This window comes from Oncorhynchus clarkii, chromosome 10 (genome assembly GCF_045791955.1).
Source record: "Oncorhynchus clarkii lewisi isolate Uvic-CL-2024 chromosome 10, UVic_Ocla_1.0, whole genome shotgun sequence".
Taxonomy (NCBI): Eukaryota; Metazoa; Chordata; class Actinopteri; order Salmoniformes; family Salmonidae; genus Oncorhynchus; species Oncorhynchus clarkii.
In genome coordinates this window covers 47,905,562-47,911,584 of record NC_092156.1, presented here as the reverse complement: position 1 = coordinate 47,911,584, position 6,023 = coordinate 47,905,562, and the positions used below count along the sequence as shown (strand labels likewise).

General features: G+C 43.6%; 1 pseudogene; it reads right to left on the bottom strand.

The window, feature by feature from the left end:
* Positions 1–2,797: 2,797 nt before the first annotated feature.
* LOC139419256 (mitochondrial ornithine transporter 1-like) lies at positions 2,798–4,968 on the bottom strand (annotated as a pseudogene).
* Positions 4,969–6,023: the final 1,055 nt, after the last annotated feature.

Genomic DNA, 6,023 nt, shown 5'->3' with positions numbered 1-6,023 from the left:
GTTAGTGTATTGTACAGTACAATGTAGGCATTTGATGGTAAATAGCAGCAAAGCCAGGCTTCTTTTCCTATGAAGAGGCAGATAAATCAATTGTCTTTAGCCGCCTCCGTAAAATCCTTTCTTGCATGTAAACAATCAATAGGCGACTGGGTGCATTAGCTGTCTATCAGTGACGGTATGTAATGCACAGTGCTTTTGCCAAGTGGTCAAAGTCGCATAGACAGTACCAATGACTGATGAAGGTCCGGACTCTGAAAGGTGACATCAGGGTAAAACCATTATATGCATAATCAAAACCCCACTACATGTCGACATTTTATAATAATAATTATAGTATACTTCCTCAACTCTCTACCCAGATGAGAAAACAGGGCCGATAATACTGCAGTATCACACCAACATCTCCTTTTCATTGAATTGATTTCTTTTATGCCGTGGTCAAATAAACGGGAGCTTCTAGGGGGGTATAGCAGTGAATGCTGTGGAAAGGATGGGCTAATGCATCCCCTTTTGCTGAGAGAGAGAGAGAGAGAGAGAGAGAGAGAGAGAGAGAGAGAGAGAGAGAGAAAGAGAGAGAGAAAGAGAGAGAGAGAGAGAGAGAGAGAGAGAGAGAGAGAGAAAGAGAGAGAGAAAGAGAGAGAGAGAGAGAGAGAGAGAGAGAGAGAGAGAGAGAGAAAGAGAGAGAGAAAGAGAGAGAGAGAGAGAGAGAGAGAGAGAGAGAGAGAGAAAGAGAGAGAGAGAAAGAGAGAGAGAGAGAGAGAGAGGAGAGCGCTCCCTCTGGTGGAACCGTTGTGCTCTACGTCTACATTGACAACCTTACGCTCAACAAAAATATAAACGTAGCGCTGGTGTTGGTCCTATGTTTCAAGAGCTGGAATTTTCCACATGCACTAAATGCTTTTTTCTCTAAAACGTTGTGCACAAATTTGTTTACATCCCTGTTAGTGAGCATGTTAGCCTTTGTCAAGATAATCCATCCACCTGACAGGTGTGGCATATTAAGAAGCTGATTAAACAGCACGATCATTACACAGGTGCATCTTGTGCTCGGGAACAATAAAAAGCCACTCTAAAATGTTCTGTTTTGTCACACAACACAATGCCACAGATGTCTCATGTTTTGAGGGAGTTTGCAAGTGTCATGATGACGGCAGGAATGTCCACCAGAGCTGTTGCCAGAGAATTCAATGTTAATTTCTCTATCGTAAGCCACCTCCAACTTAATTTTAAAGAATTTTGCAGTACGTCCAACTTGCCTCACACCCGCAGCCCACGTGTAACCACGCCAGCCCAGGACCTCTCCACATCTGGCTTCTTCAACTGCGGGATCATCTTTTGTGGTGAAAACATTGTGATTGACTGGGCCTGCTCCCGTGCCCAGTTGTGAAATCCTTATATGAACTGTTGCGTTTATATTTTTGTTTAGTATATTTTCACGTGCTCAACAAAACTGTGTTTACTGAGTGAAACAAACATGCTTTCTTACTACAGTGTAAGAGTATTGTCTTTGATCTATCCCAAAGTTGAAACTTGGTGGACAGCTGATGTGAACCCACTGTACTTTGAATGCGCTGAGGTAAATGATGACATGTCCAGAGGGGTGTCGTACGAAGCAAGCTATATCTACTCAGGGTTTTCTAAAGCTAACCAACTTCAGTTAGCTTTACATTCCAGCTCAGGCATCATCCGTAGGCCTACTGCGACGGTGAATATTGCTCGTCCGCCTGCCTCTTAACTTTAGCAGGCTTGTAACTGCACGTGCATGTCGCACATGGCTAGTCAAACGCCAACGCCTTTATTGAGACAACGCTGAAAAATCTATCGAGGCGCTTTTTCGTTTGCGTCGAAAATAAAAGTTGTCTTGCAGCAGGCTATGGTGTGAAATAGGCTTTTAGAAGTGCCATCTTTATTTTATGACTTATTGTTAACGCCGTCTTTGGTGTGCTTATCAATGCACAAGCGCCTTCCTATCAATATTTGTGTTATTAATTCATACAAACGTTTAAAATGCATTCTGACATCACCAAATGTGTACGTTATGTTTTTTTTTACACAAAACAAACATTTGATTAATATTCAAAAGGCACTCGCACATCTGAACAATTTTTTTGCAGGTGCATGGCAACAGATGAACAAGGAAACCGCACACTGCTCTTGATTGTATCACTGATCTTTAATAAGCGTATTAAAGCTCACGTAAGCTCATTAAAGATCAGAGATATTATCAAGAACAGTGTGCGGTTTCCTTTTTCAAACATTTGATGAATAAAATATTTAATCAGTCATCTTCCTCAAATGAAGGGGATGGGAATCTGCTTTCATTGGTCCTCAACTCGCGGCTCAGTCACTTCATTCACGGTAAGTGCCCCTGGCTAACCTGAGCCTAACTCAGGTTAGCCTGAGTTAGGTTTCGCTGCCATAGAAATGTACCTGGCTAAAAGGTGAGCCACTTTCGTCTGACCGGTTATCCCGAGATGAACTCAGAGTTGACCAAAGTTACCTCGCTAACTCCTCAAACCTGCTTCGTAGGACTCCCCGCTTTCACACTGACAGCAAAGAAAATATCAGATGACCAGTTCGTCTGCTGCCCTGGGAGAAGAAAAAAAAGCTTGGAAAGGTATGAAGAATTTGAACAGTCAGCTTCAAAACAAATTCGATACAGTGTTCCCATTACCTAACATCTCTTTACTTAGAGTTTGGATTAGATTCAGATGTTCAAAATAACACATTGTTGTCCATTTCATACATACAGTTGGGGAATTTGAATTCACAAACCTCTTGCTCCAGCCCTACAAACTCAGGCTGTAGATGTGTGGTTGATGAGGGTTCTTCTGGTCCACTCATAAGCCAGGAATAGAGCTCCGTTTGAGGAGAAGGCCCGCAGGACGGTAGGGGTTAGACCACAATACAGAGCAGGAACCCTGGAACAGGGACAATACCATAATCATCAAGCACATCATGGGTGGATGCATAACAGCCCATTCATGTGAAATCTAAAGGAGCTCAAATTGCCCGAGGCACTACAAGGAGATTGGTGGCACCTTAACTGGGGACGACGGCCTCATGGTAACGGCTGGAGCGGAATACGTGGAACGGTGTCAAGTACATCAAACACATGCTTTCCATGTGCTTGATGCCATTCCATTCGCTCCGTTCCAGACGTTATTACGAGCCTGCACTACGAGGGACAATCCTAATCGTCTGTGAGCTAGTGAGTTCATTCATTTCTGTTATCTGGAAAAGAAAGCTGCCAACATGAGTATATAAGCAAATGATAGGGTAAATAACGCAACCAGAAGTTTATTGATGAACACATTTGAGACAGAATGCTATGTAGTTTAGACGACTTGGGGAATAGAATCAGATAAGGAAAAATAATGTGGTATGTTCTCACCTTCTGTCCTCGTGATACAGAGCAGTGTTCTGATGAACCCAGCCTGCTTGCCTGACATAGATAGAACCTGGATTCTGGATTTGACTGAATCAATGGGGTACACTGCCAGCCAAAAGGCGGCCACACCAACTCCTCCACTGATTAACAGCGGAACAGCATCTACCAAAGACAAAAACAAATAATAAAATAAGTTGCGTAAAGCTATACCATAGACATCTATCTAATCTGGAGTTTGCTGAATAGCTAAATGAGATGTTGAATCCCTTCAGTGGAGTCATAAGGAAGGGACTCACCCAACTCATCCGTGGACTGGCCAGGCTTTGTAAAGAGGGTTCTGCAGATCTCATAGCCCCCAAAGAAGAGGAAGTATCCAGGCACCTCTCTGAGCCAGGTGCTGGTCATTCCCTGGAAGAGGCCTTGAGGACCATCTGTCTTCAATATGTCCCTCGCCACCGACCAGGTGCAACTGGGAGAAGGAGAGCACCAGAATACAGCCAAACACATCATCTATTATCACATCACACACCGTCTTACTTGTGCATTGTACGTTGTGCCTAGTGTGCTTTCGAGTAGAACCCTAAGGTAATATGGTTTCCTGAGACATTCACCAGTTTACCGTGTTTTTGCAAGATAAGCAAAAAGGGATGACCTGCCACCCATGTGTGTACTATTTGTGTTGAACCACAATGACAACATGATCCCGGTGTCCACAGAACAGTTGCGATGCTTACATGTGTGACGCAAGGGGGGTCTTTCCCACCATCCTCATCTCACGGTCTGTGGGACACAAAACCAGCGAGGACAAGACAGACGCCAGGGACCCAGACAGGGCATTCTGCAGGTCACGGTAACAAAGACGTTATAGACAACGAGCGAGAGATTTACAGGAGAGCAAAGAGAAACAGCAGCAAAACACAATAACAGACGAAGAGACTGCTTTGCATTTTTTAAGCCCTCAGCCAGACACATGGGGAATGGGGAGAGGGAGGAGATGAGAGTGCTAAGACAGAGATCCTCTGTTGCCAACCTGAGGTGAGACCCTTTCCCCAGCCCAAAGACTCTCCTGGTGAGCTGCTGGCAGGTCCCGTAGCAGGCGAAGAGCACAGCGTTCTCTGCCACGTTGGCCAGTAGGGCAGGCACACTTCCCTGGTAGAGCCCCCCGAAGCCCGTCGTGGCGGTATGTCATCAGGGAACAGTCCAGGCAGCCACGGTACAGGCTGGGGAACGTCTGCATCTTCACCTTGACCGTGTCGAAGGGCTGACCGCTCAGCACACACGCAACACCCCCTATGTGAGAGGAGAGATTTCCAGGGTCACCATGAAGGACCTCAACCCTTTCTTCCACTCTTTTGTCATGTTCACGGGTTAAAAAGTTCACATTTTCTGAATGACAACCATTCCTGTTCAGCTTTGTTGTTCAGTAGAAACGTCTAGTGAAGAACAAAACAACCTTGTGTTGTACGTGTGTCAGTCAAGAGACATCAAGGCTTAGGTAATTGAGGTAATTAAAGATTTAAAAAAAAGTTTTACTTGCCTGCTGCCCCAGCAATGAGGTTTATGATTGTGTCGGTGATGGGATGTAATGTACATTCCTCCTCCACGCCCATTGTGTCCGGAGAGTCAGCGATGCACGCACACGGACGTTGACGGATATGATGAAACCTTTTGACTTTTCGGGCAAAATTTTGGTTGGATAATAAATAACCTACAAAAGAGGAACGTGTTCAACTACACGGTGCAGCGTCTTTGGTGTAGTGCATGTGGGGAAAGGTGGGTTGCAGATTATATTTGCGAAACTCAATGGGAGGAGCTATTTAAAAAATGTATTATTAACCTTGAAGATTAAATCCAGGATAGTGGCTTTCCAGGGAGCACTTTCAGGGCCCAAAGCATACAATTTCTTAAAGATAAGAATACTTCTAAGCAGCTAAACTCTTCAATTCTCAGAATTGTGACATGTTCCTATTAAGTGTAATAATGAGTTTTAACGTTGCTACTAAAATATGCATGCCTGTCACAACAGTAGTGCAAGTTGCTATGGATAAGAGCATCTGCTAAATGTTAAAATGTAAAATCAAAATACCACAATGTTGCATAAAGTTTATTACATTTACCGCTAAAGAAAGGCCACAAAAATACAAAATCGGTCATTTCCATAGAGGGAATAAATCAATTTGGTCCACACAGAACGTAAAAAGATCAGAGGCATACAAAACACATTGTGCAGGTGCAAAGAAAAACTCCCGCCTTGTCCAACAGATGTATTGTCACCACTGGTCAAGAGATGGAGAAATGTTAACATCTAAAATGTCATTCCACTTATCCAAATTAACAACAGAACAAAAAACATAGAACCCATTTCATCATCATTCCTTTCAGCCATAACACATTGAAATGGATCAGTCCTGCCTCAAACACACAGGTGGTTGGCATAATAGGCCACGGCAATGTTACCTGAATACCTGATTGTCAGACTGGACACCTACCTCAAGTCTATGGATTTTGTGTCTAGATACACATACAACTCCCTCAAACGCAAACTTACAATTCCTTGAAATAGAAAATAGATTTTTTATATCTAAATCTATTTCAACAACCATATAGTAGCATACACATCACCATACGAGCA